This window comes from Rhipicephalus microplus, chromosome 2, assembly GCF_043290135.1.
Source record: "Rhipicephalus microplus isolate Deutch F79 chromosome 2, USDA_Rmic, whole genome shotgun sequence".
Lineage (NCBI taxonomy): Eukaryota > Metazoa > Arthropoda > Arachnida > Ixodida > Ixodidae > Rhipicephalus > Rhipicephalus microplus.
The window spans coordinates 35,025,291-35,047,717 of record NC_134701.1 but is presented as its reverse complement, the minus strand read 5'-3'; positions in this window follow the sequence as shown (position 1 = coordinate 35,047,717).

Sequence of the window (22,427 nt, the reverse complement as noted above, 5' to 3'; positions counted from 1 at the left end):
CCCAACCTCGCCCGGTAAAACTGCCAGACTTTAAATAAGGTTTATTCATTCAACCTCTTGGAACCTTTGACGAACTCTTGCAATTCGTCAACAATCTTCCCGTCGCTGTGGCCAGGAGACAAAGCCCCGAAAAAAAGCTCATTTTGCGCATTTTATTCTATTACGAGAGGGTTGCAAATGGCACCTACAAACCCTGTTCATAAATAGGTCACATGACGGTGAGCTTTTTGTCAGTTTCGCTTCGCAAAGGAGTGTGGGATAGCTTGCGCCATCACGAGGGCATGAAAAGCAAGCCGTCAAATGTGTGAGTGCTGTGATGTTTGTGTTAGTGGCTAGTTCTCCGTACCACCCGCTGCCATCGCTCCGCTTTCTAGCTTGAACGAGCTCCTAGTACTCTCCGATAAGCCTTCTGAGCTGCTTCCGCTGCGAAGTTAGCAATATTTTGTACCCTTCAACGGGTTGGACAAGCAGTTTGACTTGTTATGACTGGCAATGCATGTATCCGGCCTGCAAAAGACTCTCATCGGCGTGCCCTCCCGACGCGGTCCACGTCCTGCAGGAACACAAGATGTGTGTGTCTGTGTGTGCTGCAAGAAACTCGCATCAGCGTTGCTGGGACACACAGTCTCCGTTGTCTGCAGCGGTGTTCTCACAATGGCAGCAGACTGTAGTTTGCGTCCACGGCGCTATACGTTCGGGCTGTCACGGTGGATGGACGTGTTTTTTGAGCGCTCCGGATCGAATGCCGAGATAAGTGTTTTTGCATGTTTTGAGCTTGTCTTTATATATATAAGGCAGCGGTTGAAATCTTCGTAGCACTTATTTTATGGTACGGCTTTTTCGGGGGCCAGTCACCAGGTATTTATTAGTTAGTGCGGGTGTGTGTGTTTGAATTTTTGTTGTTTTTTCTTTTGCTACCCCGTGGGGGAGGTGTGCGTACATCGAACACGAAAAATTTTGTAGTAGAGCTTAGACTTTCTTTTTTTTCGTAGTTCAGGGCTCGATTTCAGTAATTATCGAGTATAGGGACAATTGGTGTCAGAAAGACATGGTTAAAAAGACTGTAAAAGGTTCAGGATGTGGAGTGGGTTTGAAAGTAAACCCAAGCGTAGAAGCGGATGTAGAAGAGGCTGAAGCGAAGTGTAGGAATTGTGAGGTCGAGGAAAAATCGGAGGAAATGATGGTTGCCTAGAGTGAACTGCTGATGAGAATCGCCGAGCTCGAGACTGCGTTGGTGACAGAGCAAGAGAAAACGAGGGCAATGGGAGAAAGACTGAAGTACGCCCAGGAAGCACTAGCGAAGCTGAACAAAGAAGCGGCATACGGAGAGAGCAGTAGGGAACCGGCAACCAGAACGGTGGAGAAGGAAGAGCAAGCAAGTTTGGAAAAAACAGGTTCAGCCGGTTCAATTGTCGCAAGGCCCAGCTTCAGCGAGGTAGTGGTGGGGCTGGGAGGGGACAAAGAAGCCCGCGTCTCAGGAGCAAGTAGCCGCCAGGTGCAGGACGCTCCAGCTGAAAAGTCAGTGCACGTGATAATCGCCGGGGACTCGAATTTAAATCGATGCACAAAGCCATCAAAGAGAGGGTAAGAGGTGACAAGAGGGTTGCAGTAGGGGCGTTCCCAGGACGCAAGCTTGAAGCAGTCATGAGGCAAGCGAGCGCAAAACTCAAAACTACATGTGATAGACGAAACCTCGTGATAATTTCAGGCGGTTTAAACGATGTCTTAAATGAAGATACAGCAGGACTAGCAACCACACTGGCGAAAGGCGTCAAAGACATGCGCACCACTTCTCCTAAGGTACAGGTAGTGATATGAACGATACCGGAGGTACCGGTGTGTGATAGCAACCTGCAAAGAGCGGTTGTCAACGCAAACCAAGAGATATGGCGGATGAGTCGAGAGAAAGGCTTTGAGGTGGTAGAAATATAAAGACAGGTGCGTAGGTGGGGTGGTTTTCAACGAGACAGAATTCACTTCGATAGGCGGCTAGGTCATGAGGTGGGTTGGCAACTTGCAGGACGCGCAGTAGCTTTTTTGGGGGGCAAGCGAGCCCTTCGGGGTGCAGGATAGCTTGTAACGAGGAAAACAAACAGGGAGACTCTTCGACAGGTGGTATTCAGAGATACGATTCCAAAGTGGCACCAATATCTAAGATAGGTAGAGTCCGGGGCATAAATAGAGGTAGCCACGAGCGCCGAGCCAATTCAGACATAGAGTATATTAACATGCATGGTGGTAGGAACAGGCTGAAATGGGAAGAGATAGAAGAACAGCTAAGGGAAGAGAGGCCGATGGTATACGGTTTTGTAGAAACACATCTCAGGGACATGGAGCAACCTCCGAGCAATCCGGACTACGCTTGGGAATATTGTAATAGAACAGTAGGCAGGAGAAAGGGGATGGTTTGGGGGCATTCATTCATAAAAGTACAGACTGGCAGAGGGTCAAGCAGGAGTGCAATGAACATTATGGCTAAACGGGAAAGTGGCAGGACAAGTGACACTCCTTGGTTTCGTGTACTTGTGGACGGAAGCAAAGGCCAGAGAGGAAAATCAGGCAATGGTAGAGTGTATATCAAATGACATTCACAAGTTAGGAAAAGAGTGCGAGATAATTATACTAGAGACATGAATCCGCACATAGAAGATATAGATGGGTATACCAACCAGACAGGCAAAATGATCATGGATGTATGTGAAAGGCTTCATTTGATCATTTGCAACAGTACCGAGAAGTGTGAAGGGCAAATAACATGGGATGTAGGAAGGCTGCAGTCAACGATATATTATGCATTGATGTCACATACGACGTATAATAAGCTCAGGGGAATGCACATAGATGAAGGTGGCTCCAGAAGTCTGGGTAGTGATCGAAACGTGTCAATCTAAGTTTTGGAAGAGCAGTGAAAGTGGGAAAGAGACAAGATGAGCAACTACAGGAAAATTTTACCCAGAAAGGCAAATTGAAATAGCCACTAAACAAATTGAGAAAGTAATCACGGAGGATAATAAGACAGTGTGGACGTACACGAATCTAATTAGACTCTTTGAGCTAGAGCTTGCTAAGACGCGTGACAAGTCACCCCGGAAAAGAAGACACAAACCTAAAAGTTGGTGGGATGAGGAAGTTAAGAGAGCCATACCGAAACGTCAGGAAGCCTCTAGGGAACACAGACATGCTAAGCAGCGGGGTGAACCGACAGATGGTGTTGAAAGAAAATGGGAAACCTTTCTAAGCTGTAGAAGGGATGCATCTCTTCTGATCAATGAAAAGATTAGAAGAAAGGGAGCTAAGTGGCTGGCAGAAGTACATAAAGAAGATAGAAAGGCAGCTGCAAAATTTTGGAACCATCTAAACTCCCTAAGAAATGAGACAAGCGTAGAGCAGAGTTTTATAACTATAGCCCAAGGTGCTAGGCTAGAAGGGGACGAAGCTATAGAATATATAGGAACAAGGGTGACAGAAAAATTTCAACAAAGAAGTACTTTATGCGCCACAAGAGACAAGGACGAATCAAGTGGTGCAATGGCTCCATTTTCCCAACGAGAGTGGGAAAGGGCTGAGAAAATGTTCCTAGTAGTACATCAGCAGGCCCAGACGGCATTCCAAGACATTAGGAAAGACATTAGGTCAGAAGTCTAAGGAGGCTTTGAGAGAGGCAGTGAGCAAAATAATAATCGATGGTGAAGTTCCCGATGGATGGAAACTTAGCAGGGCGAGCATGATCTATAAAGAAAGGGCTGACATAAACAACTACCGTCCTATAACAGCGACATCAGTGGTATACAGGCTGGTGATGCAGATAATAAAGGAAAGACTGCAGGCATGAATAGAGGATGAGGGGGTGCTGGGGGAGGTGCAGAATGGGTTTCGGAAACACAGGAGTTTGGAAGACAATCTGTTCTCACTGACGCAGTTCATCGAAATAGCAGAAAAGGAACACAGGCTCCTGTGGCTCTCATTTTTGGATATCAAGGGAGCATACGATAGCGTTGTTCAAGTGGAATTGTGGGGAATACTGGACACACTAGGCGTGGAACATGTAGTCACTAATCTTAAAAGGATATTATATAAAGGTAACAAGGTAGTTATAAAGTGGGAAAAACAGGTATCCAAGCCTGCAGATTTAAAAAGGGGGCTTAGACAGGAGTGTTCTATGTCACCCTTATTATTCATGATGCACCTACAAGGATTAGAGGCCAAATTAGAGGCAAGTGGACTGGGCTTGAACCTCTCTTTTGTCAAACAAGGAAAACTCATTGAACAGGCACTACCAGCATTGATGTACGCAGATGATATAGTGCTAATTGCCGACAATAAGGGAGATTTGCAGAGATTGATGGACATGTGCGGTAATTAGGGAGATATGTTAGATTTTACATTCAGTAAGGAAAAATTAGCAGTCATGATTTTCAATGATAATGAAGGTAGTGAGCTTAGAATAGAGGAGGTCACGCTAGAGATAACAGATAAATACAAATATCTGGGCGTATGGATAAGCAATGGTGTCGAGTCCCTAAGGGAACACGAAATATACGTGACGACTAAATGCAACAGGAATACAGCGGTGATGAAAAACAGGGCACTGTGAAATTGCAATAGGTATGATGTTCTGGAAGAAATACGGAAAGGGGTCATGGTTCCTGATCTGACGTTCGGCAATGCAGTCTTGTGCATGAGGTTAGCAGTTCAGGCAAGATTAAGCAACATGGAATAGGTAGGCTTGCCTTAGGAGCTCACGGGAATACACCAAACCAGAGAGAACGATCAGGGAGGGAATATGAGATGGACATTGTTTGAGGGCAAGGAAGCTAGCAGCAAGATATAGTTGAGAAGCGATTGAGGGAAATGGGGGAGGAGTGTTGAGCTAGGAAGGTTTTCAGCTCCTTCTATATGAATAATGGCGATACAAAATCGAAGAAGCGAACCAGAAATTTGACTGGTAAATACTTAGAAAACAGCAGGAGGCCAAACCAAAAAAAAAGTATCGGTTAAGAAGAATGTGAAGGAAGCTGAGACCGATATGTGGAGAATTCGCATGATGAAGAAGTTTGCACTAGAGATCTATCGAACTTTTAAGCAGGAAATGGCCAAGGAAAGGATATATGATAATACTCGGGGTAGTTCTCTACTGTTTGAGGCCAGGACGGGAGTATTTCGAACCAAGACATATCGGGCCAAATACGAAGGGGTAGACACGGTATGCAGTGCGGGTGGAGAGGAAGAGGAAAGTGCCGAACACTTGATAATGTTCTGTAAAGGGCTTCACCCTATAGTTCAGGATGATCGCTCAGAGTTTTTGAAAGCACTGGGGTTTAGGGACAGGGAGGGCAAAGTAGACTTTAAGCGGGTAGAATTACTAGAAGGAGGTTATCTGATTGGTGGCTAAAGTCAAGGCATGAGTGAAAATTAAACCCTTCATTGCAAAGTATGAATCCTCAACCTCACTAATTAAGGGGAAAAACCTAGTTCTCGGTTCATTAAGTATTACGGCTTGGTGGCGCTAGCCACCGCCCAATCTAAAGGGTACAGCCACATCCATCCATCCATCCAACCATCCATCCATCCATCCATCCATCCATCCATCCATCCATCCATCCATCCATCCATCCATCCATCCATCCATCCGTCCATCCATCCATCCGTCCGTCCGTCCGTCCGTCCGTCCGTTCATCCATCCATCCATCCATCCATCCATCCATCCATCCATCCATCCATCCATCCATCCATCCATCCATCCATCCATCCATCCATCCATCCATCCATCCATCCATCCATCCATCCATCCATCCATCCATCCATCCATCCATCCATCCTTCTTAATGTAGCGCCTGCTAAGGATTTTGATGCTGGTAATACCTCAATAACCTGCTCATTCCTGGATGAATTTGCCAGCGCCTCTGCCATTTTATTCATAATACGCACTTATGTCCTGGAACACGGATCAATTCGATCTGATTGAGATGTGAAGGAACTAACGCTTTGAAAGCACTCTGAGCATGCGAGTTCCCATCTGCAGTAAGGGAGACCCATACTGATAGTGAATCCGTTAAAAACTGCGGACTTTACAACAGCCAGTATTTCACGGAAAGCTATGAATATCGCGAAACATTCTGCTTCAAATATGTGCACGAAATTTGGAAAATATTGCGAAAAAGACGAATCTATGGCTGGAGAAAAAATACCGATTCCACATTTTTCTTCACTTTGTGACGCATCAGTCGCTATGACTGCTTGTATTGACGTATTTGCCAGGTCATCTCTTAATATAGCTTCTAAAAAACTAAGCGGCATCAATTTTGAATTTTTGGAAAGATATCGTCACACTGTAATTTAACAGCATTGTTAATGGTACTGATTAAAGTAACAGCAATAATTTGGACGCCTAATTCATCTATAAAGCGCCATATAACCAGAATTTTGGGCACACAAAACCTCGGCCAGTATTTTTCAAGAAACAAGTCAGGACGAGCAGCAAAAACTGTTTCTAAGCGCCCTACCGGCGAATAATACAGCTTGAGAAATGACTGTGTAGCTAATAATTTAAAACGGGTATCAAAAGAGGGAAGCCTAGCTTCCAGATACAAGATCTCGATTGCAACAAACTTAAAGAGACCTAAGCATAGTCTCAAGGCTTTTCTCTCTATGACTACCAGAGGATGCATCTTGTGAGCGGGTACCCCGTATATAAAACGCACTCAAACTCAAGCACTGGGCGAACATACATAAAATACACTGAGATAAGAGTATTTCTTCGCTTATCTAACTGATTATTACTGATTTTGATTAATATTACCACCGCACGACCTCCCGTTACTGTAATGTACGTGGACTTGGTGGAACCGTCCAGGCAGTGATGCTTATTCCTGCCTGCTCTTTTCCTGCCTGATCTTATTCCTGCCTGATCACACTGTGGCCTAAATGCCTCTTGGCTGGGCTACCTACGCATTTGCACGCAAATGGATCGATGCCAGTGACCAACGTAGAAAGAACATCATAAACCGAACCCATTCCTGTACCGACCAGCTTCTTCGCACCTCAACAGCGCGACTACGACGTCACAGACGCGACAACACTGACGCCAGCAAGCTGTAAACAGCATAAAAGCCCAGCTTATGACCCAAGGTACTTCAGTGGACTTGGCGGCACCGACCAGGCAGCGATGCTTATTCCTGCTATTTTCGTTGTGCAGGTCAGTGACGATTACACTGTTACCTTAGTAAGAGATGACGATGTAACCCTTATGGTGCTGCCGAGCCCATGCTTCTTTGTTTCATTGATCACTGCTGTCGTGTGTGTAAACTTTTGTTACTAAGATCGGGTGACGTTGAGCTTAATCCTGGTTCAAATTCTGATTAAGAATCTAATATCCACCCTAACAATAATATTTTAAAAGATATACTCAAAGAACAAACTAAAACACATAAAACGTTAAAGGTACTAATGGCCAACTTGAAGAAGGTAGAAGAAACTGTGGATAATATAGAAACCAGGCTCTCTAAAATTGAAAATGATATGAAATGACTTAAACACTGCGAAGAGAGAATGGCCAGGTATGAAAGTAACTACGACACCACGAAAGGTGAAATTGAAATCCTTGCACTGAAACTAGATGACTTAGAAAATAGAAGTAGACGCAATAACTTGATCATTTATGGTGTTACGGAAGAGCTTAACGAAGATGCCATCTTACTAAAACAGAAAGTGAAAGAAGACGTTCTGAAACGAAAACTCGGCTTTGAAGTAAAAAACCATCGAAATAATTCATGAGATGGGCACCCGTAAAACTGACAAAAAGAAAAGACCAATCATCCTACGTTTCTGTGACTACAGCAAAAAACAATACAACATCCTGTCTAGCTGTTACAAACTCAAGGGTACGCCCATATCTATTTCTGAGGATTTTTCTAAAAGAGCAAGAGACATGCGCTTGCACTTATGGCACTCAGCAGCAAGCAAATGGGCTAAAGAAGCAAAAGTTAAACTACTGTTCGATAAACTGAAAGTCAATGGCGAGGTTTATACTTGGGACCCCGTAAAGAATGCTAGAACATGCACATCGCAGCAAGCAGGCCAACCGCGACACAATTCCGTGAGCTTCAATTACGCATAAAAAGTCGACAAATAAGGAGAAATCGAAATGACAGCCTACTACTATAACACATATAATTATTTTCTTCAACACCAGAAGTGTGCAAAAAAACTTGATCAATTAGAGAGCCTCATCCTATCATACCAACCTCACGTTGTAATAACAGAAACTTGGCTTCACCCTGGAGTAAGTGACTCAGAAGTTGTTCCTACTACATACAGATTGTTCCGTAAGGACAGAGAGTCCAGAGGCGGAGGTGTAACGGTAGCAATTAAAAAGAATATCAGATCCTTGGAACTCGATGGTATTCCTGACCATGAAAGCATCTGGTGCACGTTAACATATTACAACAAAAGTATAACCATAGGAGGAGTATATAGGCCTCCAAATGTGCCACCTAACTACATAGAAATGATTCATGATAATCTTTTAAAGCATACAAACTCCAAGTAAAAAATAATTCTTGCCGGGGAACTTGACCTTCCCGGAATAAATGGGATCAATAATTCACATGATGGTAGTGACGTCACGAGTTTAGAATTGATTCTTGACGTGGCTTTCACGTTTGCACTGATAACACTCGAATCACTTCAACATCATCGTCTTTACTTGATCTAGCGTTTGTAAGCAGCCCATTAGAAGGTTCTTCTGTGTTCATCGAGAATGGAATTTCGGACAACTAAGTGATTTCTATAACCTGTCCCTTTACTTACACGCGGAAATACAAAAAGCCACTACCTCCTTACTTTAAAGATTACACCCGTGCAAATGATCGTGCTCTACTTAGATTCCTAGAAACATAGTTTCATGAATTCGCCGAGATAACAGATTCGGAACAACACTGCACATGTTTTAAAAACATTGTCAACTATTGCGAATAAAAAGAAACGCACCAACCGGGAGTAACCTTGGAGAACTCGTGAAATAATTCAACTGGAAAGAAAAATAAAACGACGGCAGAAAAAGGGAAACAAGAGCAACACATCCGATCTTATCGGAGCTATGAAACATGAAATGTTCGAAGGAAAAGCTCATTTCTCTAATACTACATTACCTTCATTTATGACCCACAGTCCCCACAAATTCTGGCGATACTTGTCCGATGAACGATATTCAATCTCACAAATTAAGTATTCAGCACACTTTATTAGAGAACCAGAGCAAATCGCTAATGAGATGAATAATTTTTTTCAATCAGTTTTTACGAAACATGCCACTAACGCAGTGATACCTCCTTATGCTGTGAAAGTAGCCATGGAACAAATAATTGTAAGTGAAGAAGGCATAGTTGCTGTTCTACTCAAGCTTGATATAATCTACTCAAGCTTGATATAAAAATCCACTGATCCTGATAAAATTACTAACTAATTTTTGTGTCGATATGCGCAATGTACATCTAAATATTTCTTCAATATATACACGCTATCTCTTCATAATACGGATTTACTGGACGACTGTTGCGACGCTACAGTAGCCCTATACACAAATCAGGCTCAAAGCTAAAAATAGGCAACTACCACCCAGTGTCGCTTACGAGCTCGTGCTGCGAAATATCCGAACATATAATTTTCAAGGCAATAACAACTCACCTAGAAACAAATGAGCTCCTTTATAAACATCAACATGGTTTCAGGTCAGGTCTCTCAACTACAACCCCATAAGCTACCTCATGACATAGCCAATGCAATTACCGAGAACAGTCAATTAGATGCCGTTTTTTAGACTTGCCTAAAGCATTCGAGGTTGTTTCACACGAGGATTTAATAAAAAAAGTATCGGCCTTTGATATTCATAATCAAATTCATGATAATACAGTAGCGTGAATTAACAGCTTTTTAACCAAATGAAAACAGAGAGTAACAATCGACAACCATCTATCGTAATAACTTGATGTTTACTCTGGAGTACCTCAGGGATTGGTACATGCAGCACTTTTGTTTTTAATGTTTATTAACGACATTCAATTTTATATTACTAATCCTGTCAAATGCGACTATTCGCACACGACTGTGTCGTGTACACAGTCGTACACAATTGAAACGATCAAGTTAAACTGAACAATTCATTGTAAATGATCTATTCCTGGTGCAATACTTGGGGCATGAAATTAAACACAATCAAAGCTCACTTCATTCAATTCACAAATAAGACCAACCCTCTTAGAAGAAGAAGAAGAAGATATTTTTTATTTGTCGCAAAAAATATACACGCATTGAGGTAGAATATACAGAACTTTACATATACTTTACATATACTATAACTATAACTTTACATATACTATAGAAAACACAACTATCGACTAAAGCGACAAGTAAAATACTTAGGCGTTACTTTCTCATCGAACCTGAACTGGAAACCACTTGTTTTAGCCATATGTCGTAAAGCGGTGAGGAAGCTATCCTTCCCGAGGAGAAAATTGTGCACTGCACAACCACACCTTAAACCTAATGCATACAAAACATTAATTTTACTATGTTTAGAGGACGCCTATCTCACCGGGAGTCTACATCAAAAACACCTCATTAATAAAATAAAAAGAATACAAAAATTGGCAGTTATACTTGTATATTCAGACCTCTCGAGGCAATCTAGGTCTGCTGGCTTGCTCGCAAGGCCAAACTTAAAACTTCTTTCGCAATATAGAATTATCTAGCGAGTAAAGTTTCTTTACAAATTATATCATGGTCAAATCCGCATATCGCGATTTCATAACTTGCTAGACCCGCCGAAACACTCACCGCGACTGGACCATTCCTAAACTATCCACCAACCTTTCAATCGCGTTAGCGCTCCCAAACATTCCTTTTTTTCCGTCAGCTATCCAACAATAGAATAGACTAGATAACAATATTGTGTGCTATAACACCATTAAATAATTTATGAACCTAGTACAGTGTGTCCAATTGGAATTATGACCTGTTTGACATTGTATCTTTTTTCTTGTTATTCCGTTATGTATTTTCCTTTGATGCTTAGTACGTATTTTTTTGTCTCCACTTCTCCATGGACCGTTCAAAGCCTGAAGCATGTTCAAATAAATAAAAAAATCTGCGTCCTCCAAAACATTGATTGGTCGTGAATCACCCCCAGATATTTCACCTTCAGTATACTTGAGGGATAGGATGCAAATGATGGAACAGTGAGATGTGAAAAGGGACTTTGAGCGGAAATATTAAAACATGACATTTGTTGACACTTAAATAGAGATGTTAACCATCAAGCCACATTTCTACGGCTAATATTTATGGCTGTTATATTTGAAATAGCTAATAAATATCCTTTGCTGCTGAAAAAAATGCATTGTCGTCCAGATACGCATGTCCTGGTGCCGTGGTACAGATCTCATCAAAATATCGAACAACACCGGGGTAAGGACGGCGCCTTGCGGGATACCTCTTGTTTGCACATATTTAGAAGACGAGATGCCGCTTTTGAAACAGTAAAACGTTCTATTGCGTGAAGATGCTGCTATTCATGACTGTGTATAGCTTGGAAAGTTAAGGCTGCGCAGCTGGTTGATTAACGTTGTATGCTCGACGCTGTCGTACGCTTTTGCAATATCGAGAGTGTCGAGCGAAGCGCATTTTCCTTTCCGCTTAGCTAATTTATTGCGACTTTCAAGGTCTATATGGGCCTGCCATACGGAGCATCCGGATATGAAGCAAATTTGGGATCGATTCAGAATATATCTGTCATAGCTGAAATTTGTTATTTGAACGAATAAAATTCTCTTAATTTTACAAAGTTGGAGGTAAACGCAATGAGCCTAATAGTATCCATAACGTATTATTTACCCAGAACTTTCAGTAATGGTATGTCCTTCGCTCTTTTCCTTTCTAATGGGAGCCATGCTATTCTTTATAAATAGTTGATTACATCCAATAGGTACTGTTGGGACTCCTTATAGATCATTTTCAACATTACCGACGTAACTCCACCAGGCCCAGGAGCCGCTGATGGCAGGTTTGGTAACACCTGTGACAATTCATACCTGGAAACTTCCGGGAATATCTGAGCCCTTACTGCACGTGAAGGAGGTGGTGATAGTTGGCAAGAAAAACGTTGCTCTAATCCGTTAACAATTACTTGCAACGAAGCTTTTTTTTTGTTCGTCGGCAGACAAAATGATAGAGACTGCATTTATTGAGTGCGGGATTATTTTCTTTTAACGAAGGAATCTATATAACACCTTTTTATTTTTGGATTTAAAAACATAATCGAACTTCCACCTATCGTAATCTTCTTTCAACTTGGCAGCCGCATGTTTAAAAACCCCTGTAAAGAACTGGTAGTTTTTCAAATTTTGAGGGCTCTGATTGTACAAAAGCTTTTTCCATGCTGCCTTCCTGCGTCAACAGTCTCGCGAGCAATCGTCATTCCACCAAGGAGAACTCGAGTTATGGTTAGCTGTTGACATCATTTCTCACGGGAATTCTTCAGCAAGGAATATAAGCTCCGAGCCTTCGGCATCATGCTTTTATCTGACAGAAACGAATGAATCCTTAAATTTTGAGTAATTCTAATGCGTACGAGTGATAGAGGTTGATGAGGCTATGTAATTTTCTATTTAGAAAGTTATCGGTAATTGATCTTGCTAGGAAGCGCAGCCACTATTACAAAGAACACACAACACAAGCGCTTAACTTCAACTAAACGTTTATTGCAAACGTCAGAGTTTATAAAGGGTGTGAAAAGGAAAAAAAAGAATAAAACTGGTAGACAACAATTTTTTATTCTTTTTTATTTTTTTATTCTTTTTTTCTTTTTATTCTTTTTATTCGTTTTTCACTTTTATTCTTTTTTATTCTTTTTATTCGTTTTTCATTTTTATTCCTTTTTATTCTTTTTTATTCCTTTTTTATCTTTTCACCCCCTTTATAAACTCTGACGTTTGCAATAGACGTTTAGTGGAAGTTAAGCGCTTGTGTTGTGTGTTCTTTGTAATAGTGGCTGCGCTTCCTCGCAAGATGGATTTTTACCAACTGGCCCGATACAATTGTTTGTCGGTAATTGATTGCTATTTGTTGCACAATCAACGACTGACCAAGACGAACTGTTAAGTTTGGAGCTTGTAAAAGTTAAATTAAATCCAGCGATGAAGAAGTATTACTGCATACGTATGTTGGGCTTCCCGAATTCTGACATGAAAAGTGATTATCTTGAGCCTAATGCTAGAACTGGCTACCACACATATCGGTTTTTACTTTCCATGTAATATGATGGGAGTTGAAGTCACCTGCTAGTAAAATATTTCCTCCACACGAGGTTATTAAAGTATCTAATGGCCGAGTGTCATGTACGCTTGGAGAATAGTAAGCATTTACTGCTGACGAAACCTGCTCAGTCAGGAGAGTTAGGCCTACAAGTAAGATTCCGTGTGCCGGGGAGAGGATCTAACGTCAGTTTGGCTTTGTGGCCAAGTTAATTCGAAGTAATTGTCACTGTTCCACCAACTCTCGTAGAATGGTCTCTTCTGAACGAACCATAATTCTTAAAACTGAAATCGGTATCGGTAGCTATCCAAAATTCTTGAAGTAAAATTAAATGGGCATTTAGTTTATCACACAGGAAATGTAAGTCAGTAAGAGCAGCAAATAGAGAGCGACAATTCCACTCTGAAACTCTCAGGGACGCTATTTTGGTGTAAGAATTGTTGCGGAAATAACTTTCTCCAAAACATTTTTTTTAATATTTCACGGCACGGAGTATTTTTTGGTTTAGACGGAAGGGAACTAGAAACTTCGTGGTTCAACGGGGACTGGCTGCGTTTCTGTTCCCGAGCATCAAGCTCGACATCAGTAGACACATTTAGGTCAAACACTTTTTCTTGGTCAACGTTTCAAATGCACTCTGAAGGGCCCTGGATGTTATCCGCGATATTCACCTCATCATTTCATACTGCATTATCATCACTGGCAGTTCGTATTTTATTTTGCTCAGGCTTACCCAGAGCAGTTGGGATCAACAGCTCAGTAATTTGATTACTGACAACTATGCATTCGGAGATGCTAGCTACCTATTGGTCCATTACTGTAGTCATAGCTTTTCCTACCGCTACCTCAACTGCTTGCGCGATATTAGTATCCCGACAAGAATGACGTGCTGTAATGCCAGCACAGACATGGGCTCTCTCCTTAACTGCTGCAATGGCTTCCTTTCTAGAGCATCTGCTTTTGTATAGTGTTTCTAGAAATTCTACTTCTTCATGGCGCATCGGACACTCTGCGAAATCAACTACATGATGTCCACCACAACAGCAACACAAGTCATCTAGGGCCTTACAATCTTGACCTGAGTGGCATTCACCATATCTACGACTTCGACCCTCTAATTTGCAGTCACGAGAGCTATGTACAAACCTCCAGCAGTTCGGACATTGTAATTGGCGGAACGCTAACTGATCTACTCTAAATACTAGTGGCCATGCTTCAATTTTTTGAGGGGCACCACGTACTTGCACAAGTCGCCATCACAGACTCTGTGGGATGTTGTTTGATGTCAACAAGTCAGTTACACCTGTAAACTGCCACCACATCTGCCACAGACAGCTTCTAAAGCGTCTCCGCAAGGCTTAATTGTGCGTCTACCCCACGCACAATGCCTTTAGTGCATGCGAGATGTTGCAGTATATACGCGCTCACCGGGATCAAAGCAAAGGAAGAACACTTAAGGAGATCCTTTACACATTGCTGATCTGTTGTTCGACATGCAATGCAATCGCGACCAAACTGCCGCGCGTCGGTTATGCTTAAGAGACAAGAAGAGAGCAGAGTGGATTAGGAAACAAACGAGGGTTAAGGATATCATACTTGAAACCAAGAAGAGGAAATGGACATGGGCCGGGCATGTAGCGCGTAGACAGGATAACTGCTGGTCATTAAGGGTAACTAACTGGATTCCCTGAGAAGGCAAGCGGGTTAGGGGGAGACAGAAGGTTAGGTGGGAAGATGAGATTAAGAAGTTTGCGGGTATAAATTGGCAGCAGCAAGCGCAGGACCAGGTTAACTGGCATAACATGGGAGAGGCCTTTGTCCTGCAGTGGACGTAGTCAGGCTGATGCTGCTGCTGTTGATAATGATGATGAGTCTGGGGTCACGGCTTGGAGATGTTCTTGTGTCACCTTAGGGTTATTCAGCCTAATGAAGTGTCCACCCAAAGGTACCAGAGCGACGGGAATACTAGTCATGCCACTGTGGAGAAGCAAGTCAAGAGGTAACTCATCATTGTGTAGAGACGCCGTCCACAGGGAACGATTCTGATCCGGAAAGTTCCGTGACATCAGTGATGTCTCAAGACTAAATCAAGAAAAAAAATGATCCTACATAAAATAATAAAAAACACACCAAATACTAGTGGAAAGATAAAAACTATCTAGTACTTAGCCACTCAACTAGCACCGAGAACCGCCTAATCAGACCGAACGCCGTTTGAGTATCGAACGAAACCAGGAAGCGTTCATGCAGCCTCGCTTTGTCAAGCTTTAACCTTAGTGGGTTTTGTTGGCAGCATCCTCATAAAGGTTTGCTCTGTAGCTTTTCCCGTGCTGTGATATTTTGCTTGCAGTCCTTTAGAAGATGTTTCACTAGGATCAGCATATTGCACATGCTGCATCACTGATGATTGTTAGGAAACTTGACCTACTGATACAATTTTGTTTAGTTTATTTACGCTGCCTGCCTGAATAAAATTAACTTGTGCCATCTAGAGCAAGAAGTAGCTATGAAGCAGTTTCACTGCTACCATACGTTCGCCGCTTTAATTGTTGTATAATCTTATTTTCTGTCGTATCAGCTTTTTCATTTGTAGGAGCTGAGAACAAGAGCACATGACCGATTCCATTGTTGAACAGTCAGCTGCACAGCGAAGAAGCATCCTGCATATAGAGGCTACATGAAAAAATAACATTAGTAATTATAGGTTCATTGAATACCTCAAAATGTTCATGAATACAAAATTATGCACATACAGAAAAAAAAAACAGGCCTGCGCGGAAGGCGCAGCGCAGTCACAGTGACAACTAGAAGAGCGGCCTTTCAGAGTCTTTCAAAACACATTCATTGACTAACTACTGCAAACACACTTGCTTGATACACACTAGGGCACGAATAATAAAATTTTTGGGTAGTAGGCCAGCATTTGATATGCTATTTTCGTCATTCTTCTGAGAAACGTCGTATGCGCTAAACATTTGCAAGGAATTTTGCGGCACTTTTTCATGCAGTGGCTGACGACGATGAGGAAATATGGCTGAGTTGGGTGTGAGCCACAGTTATAAGATAAACAAGAACATGCTATTGTAACAGGTTGGAGCATTGGACGGCCTACTCATCACGCTATTCGCATTGCGTGGTGACAGGTTGCGCTTTCGCTGTATTAACACGCTTTATAAGTCGTAATAATGCGATTGCTTTCCCGACATCAATCCTGAGGCTCTATGCAGGATCGGCCGAGTTTCGCGAAACTCAGGATCGTCCCGAGCTCTGACGACAGCCCTTTATGAACGAGCCAGCAGTATGCAAGAGTCAAATCTACCCTTCAGAGCATTGCGTTGCATTGGTTACGATAGAACCAGTCACCCCTTTAAGGGTGGTCGACTAAGTTGGGCGGTGTTTTCAAATCAGAGGCATCATCTTTCATTTGTTTGTCGTTCCACTGAGTGCAGATGTGCACCCCTGCAATAAAAGTGTCACACACTTTTCGTGATGATATCTTTAGAGGCATGGGTGTTTAAATTTATTTTCAAGCTTTTAATGCTTGCACTAAGTCTGTTTTAGAAAAAAAAATCACGGTGACCTTTGATATCCGCACTGGCCGAGCGTCTTACACATCACGACCGCAGCTAAATCTAATGCCACGTGTCGGTCTGTACATTGTAGTGAGACCACGTGTCAGCATGTACATTCAAGCACGCTGCTCAGCCGGTGCGCGTCGTCTTTGTTGTCGTCACCTGCTAGCATCCGAACACGTGCGGCCAGTTAATTAGCTATTTGGCTGAATGGCATACTTCGCTAGTTAGACCAGGAAATGCTATGAACAAGCTAATTACGCCAAGCCCTGGTAAGGCCCTGGAATTTACGCCACATCTTAAGAAGATCATGCTGACTAAGCCAAGTAAGGCTAGAACAGGGCTAAATAATGCACACTAGTTGATGAGATAACTAAATCATTCTAATTAACGTGACGTTAATTACGAGCCCACTATACTATGCTAATTAGCCCTTACTAATAGAATAAATAGTATCCCGCAGTGTGAATTACGCCTAATAACTTTATACTGATCATTGCCTTGCTAATTGCACCCGAGATAATTGCATTTTAATTGAAGGCTTATCACTGAACACAAGGCAGCTTAATGTAATTGTCCTTAAGCCTCAGTCATTTATTTCAATCAAACTCGAGAAAAGAGCTCATGTGGTCTTCACTCCGAAGCCGATCACGCACATGAGTAGACCACCAACTCAAAAAGCTGCAAGAAGCTAGGTTATCATAGGCTTCTCCATGGCTTCAGCCTTGCACAAGCATTGTAAGCTCACCAAATTATTTTATATGCAAAGAAGCTGCCGCTTAGCGTTCACCGCATCAAACGCTTAACAGTCACACCGGAAACCATCACAGTTCAGAGTTGAGCTCAGGCCTTCTCAGAATCAATGAATTTGTATTCGAGTTCACGCGTCAATCAGTTTGATTGACAGACGCCCGCGGTGGAGATCGGGTACACTTACGACGTTTGCTCTTGCCGAGGAGCAGTATTCATGTCAAGCGGCGGGATTTATCTATCGGCTTTATGACGCAGGCTATGTACACACGCACGCAAAAGTGAAAGTGATATCACCACGTGGCTACGATGTCTCGGATTCAATTTCACCGCGTTCACTACGTTCTCAATCACAGCCGCATTGCCGCCATGATGCGAGTGCCCCTGATGGCCACCTGTCCTTTTATTTATTTGCAATACTTTATAGAAGCAAAACGAGCAGAACAAGGGTGATGCGTGTGCACCCTTGCTGCGTTCGAGAGGGGAAATTTCCATGCTTCAGGTAGAACGAAAGAACCTGCCCGAAAGAGGACAAACGCCCATGAGCACACCTGCGGGAGGAGCGTGTTGAGTTCGCAAAAAGATAGTGCGGCAATCACGCTGACGAAGCCGCACTGTTAACATGTTGGCTGATGTGGCGATGCCGACGTGTTCGCACACGCTGTTTCTGTGATAACCACCGCAAATGTCCCACATGCGTTTCTAACGCCACGGACGTTCTTGTAGCCAGTTTCATCAACGCTGCCATCACGCGCTCTGCACTGTCTTCTTACCATGGCCACTGCGAAGCAAGCTCGAAGGAAACTCGTCAGCTGAGAAGCTCGGGCCATTCTGCATAGCCCCCATGCCTAAGGCAAGTTTGCCAATAAATTTCAAGCACCAGTGAGGCTTAGTGGTAGAATAATGGGCTCGCACCCAGCGGACCCGAATTGGAGCCCTACTGTGTCATTCGGGCCATGCTTTTTTTTTCTAATTTCGCGCGATGTGGTTACGTACGCCGGCGGCGGCGGCAGAGGACAACTGTGCGTGACCCGAGTTGTGATCTCATAACAGCTTTCCACTATATATAGAATGCTTGTGTGCCAATGCTACTTCCATGACACCATCAGAGAAAAGTAGCTTTTCTCAATTGACAGAGTATATGTAAAGGAAAAGGTGCGAGGGTAGTATTTCTCTTGATTGTTTTTCTTCATAGCTTCATTCGTATTGATAAAGTTCTAGCATGACTATGCATGCTACTCCATTAGTTGAAAAGAAAAAAAGTGCATCATGCTGTCCAATAAGTCTTTTCTTTACTTTCGCAGGTGCCGTTATCCCCATAATCCAGCGTAAGCAATTAGCCTCCCAACAAAAGATCGTGCTGTGTGTTTTGTTGGAAATTGGTGAAAGCGATTGCCAAAGTAACTGGTTTTCAAAGAAAAAAAAGGTCGTAATTTTTCTTATTTGAGTGGGCATGGCGAAGTGAGCAAAACAGCAATGCTGACAATGTCTGTTTCCTTTGCTATCTAGGCAATCCTGCTTGGTAGCGCTTTCTTCGAGTCGGTCTGTCATCAGAAGCCCACATTCCTGCCCTCGCTTGCCTCGTTATCGCCTACTGCACCACCCCACATGCCTGAACCAAGGCACGTGCACAACGCTTTCACTTCAGTGACAACGCTTTCACTTCAGTGGGCATGGCGAAGTGAGCAACACAGCAATGCCGACCATGTCTGTTCCCTTTGTTATCCAGGTTAGTAGCCAACACAGCTGCGTACGTTCTAGTAATAGGTTTTTGATTGTTGTACCATGCCTATATACGTGCATCTGTATTGTGTATGACTGCTTCCATGCTTGCAAACTTAAGCTTTGTGGAGATGTAGAGCTGAATCCCGCTCCTCAAATAGAAATGATGCTTACTGAAATCCTGGCGCCACAAGGGGAAATTTTTAAAAGCCTAATCGATTTGAAAAGCGAGCAGGCTGTCCAGAAATCCTCTCTTGCGGTTATGGTTGAAAAAAGTTCTCTGGTAGAAAAAATGGTCACCGAAACAAAGGATTCAACAAGCAAGATCGATCTGTTCGATTCAAGCTTAAAAGAAATAAAGACTTCCATAGTAGGAACATCAGAAAAATCGTTGATATAGAAGGCCGCAGCCGCCGTTAAACATAGTCATATTCGGTGTTGTAAACAAGTGGATGAAACAGAAGTTCACCTAAAAAATGAGGTCATTAAGGAACTATTTGGCAAAAAGCTTGGCGTTGAGGGCAAATCGATTGTACGTATACACAGACTTGGAAGGAAAACTGGAAATCGTCCTATAATTCTGTACCTAAAGAATTAGAACGAAAAACAAGAAATACTAATGAAAGCCAAGAAGCTTAAAGGCACCGACAATTTTATCCAAAATGATTACTCCCGCTGTACGCTCCGCAGGCGTAAACTGCTGTGGCACAGTGCTAAAATTAATAAGGCTAACGGCAAGAAACCCTGTTTTTGCACGATAAACTCCGTATATCGATGACGACACGTTCATGTGGGATGACAGCAACAATTGCCGAGTAAAAGTTCCAACCATTACCCATCCAAGTTTATCACCGGCACTTAAGCCCCCGGAAAATGCCTGACAAATCCCGCCTCCACGTAAACAAACCTTGCGTATTCCTAATATCAACGCACGAAGCATTATAAACAAAGTCGCTGAACTAGAGAGCGCATTGTTAGCATACTCTCCTCCCGTCACGGTCTTGACGGAAACTTGGCTGCACGAAGGTGTCAGTGATGCTGAAATTGTTCCTCGCAACTTTAAAGTGTATAAAAGGGACATACCATGGCGTGGCGGAGGTGTCACCGTTATTTTGAGCTCTCATGTGATGGTTACACCTTTGAAACAAATAGATGGTCATGAAAGCTTATGTTTGAAACTAAACGCGTTCGGGAATTCTATTTTTATAGTAGCAGCCTTCCGCTCTCCGACTTCAGATGATGATTTCTTGTCAAAAATTTATGATTTATGTGTTGAATATTCTGGAAGCCGCCTGATACTAACAAGGGATTTTAGTTTACACAATAATCATTGGTCCAAACTCTGTTCTTCATCCTCAAGTGACCCCGTTGTTTTTTATTTAATGCTGGTATGCGATATCGAACAAGCTTTGAATGTTCCGACAAGGGTGCAGGATGATACATCGTCAATATTAGATCTTGTCTTTCATAGCAAATTCCTTTCTGACGTACATGTATCTGTTGATGATGGTCTGTCTGATCACAAATTGGTTCTATTTACATGCAGTCTTGGTAACCAATCTGACAATATGCACGGAAAACAGAAATTGTTAAAAATTTTTTAGAGCCCATGACGAGGCAGTTCTAGATTACCTCGATGTAGCCTTTGATCGCTTTTCTGGTGATGATGTAAACTATCCGTGGAATACCTTCCGATCACTTTGTAGCCATTGCCTTGACGATTTTACTCCTAACAAAACTAAAAACCAGCATCCTAAAGATCCATAGACAACTAGAGAAATCATTCGAATTGCAAGAAAAGTAAAGCGTATGAGAAAGCATAACTCAAAAGAATTGCCATTTCAGAAATTAAAAAGAACGCTTTCAGAAAGAATACGATCTAGCAAACATGTATTTTTTTCTGTTAGATTACCCCAATTCTTCAAGAGAATCCAGCCATGTTTTGGCGCCACATAAAAGTTAAACAACAAAAAACTACAGATTGCATTGTGCTTGGGGATCAAATTATTCAAGATAAGAAACAAATGGCCACAGAATTTCACCGTTACTTTCACTCTGTTTTTCCAATCCATGTTCATGTAATAGTGCCATTGGCAGTAATTCAGTAGAAATCGATCGTGACTTCATAACGTTTGAAGGTATCTTTTCTATGCTTCTGAACCACAAAACAAAATCTTCTTGTAGTCCGGACAACCTGCTAAATACTTTTTTTTGTCGTTACGCTGAATCACTTTCCCGCTGCCTTGTAGTAACCTTAAGTTTATCATTATCTCAAGGCATTGTTTCCTTAGACTGGCGCATCGCTCCAATCATTCCGGTACTTAAAAAAGAAGATGACACTTTTTTGTCCAACTACAGATTATTATCACTTACTAGCACTTGTTGTAAACTTCCAGAGCACATAGCTTCATACTATATGATTAATTTTCTAAACGAGTGCAACGTACTATCACCATTCCAGCACGGTTTTCGTAAAGGTCTATCCACGACAACCCAATTAGTTTCCTGTATACATTCTTTCTCCTCAGTCCTAGATAAATCCGGACAGACTGACGTCATCTTCCTTGACTTCAAGGCGTTTGATAAAATACCTTAATCCAAATTATTCACAAACTTAACTTGCTTGGTTTTCCCGCGACCATTGTTAAATGGGTAACATCGTATCTGTCTTCTTGCACACAGTTTGTTGATATTGCTGCGGGGAGAAGGCGTCTGAAAAATACCTTTACTTTTGGTAAACAGGCAGGCATACAATATGGAGCCCAGTCTGCACGAGCTCGCCCCAAACATCGTCCTCTTTTCTACAATGTTCATTTGTGGCACCCCGTAGCAATATAAACGGTACCTATTCCAATCCTGTTCCCGTTAACTCCGGAGTTCCCCAGGGTAGCGTCCTGGGACCACTACTATTTTTATTTTATATCAATGATATTACATTCTGTGCTTAATGTGGTGTTTAAATGCGGCTGTTTGCCGATGATTGCCTTCTGTTTAGTTCTGTTAAATTCACAGATGACCAAGTGTTATTGAACCAAAAAGTTGATGCAGGTAGTACCTGGTGTGAGTGCTGGGACA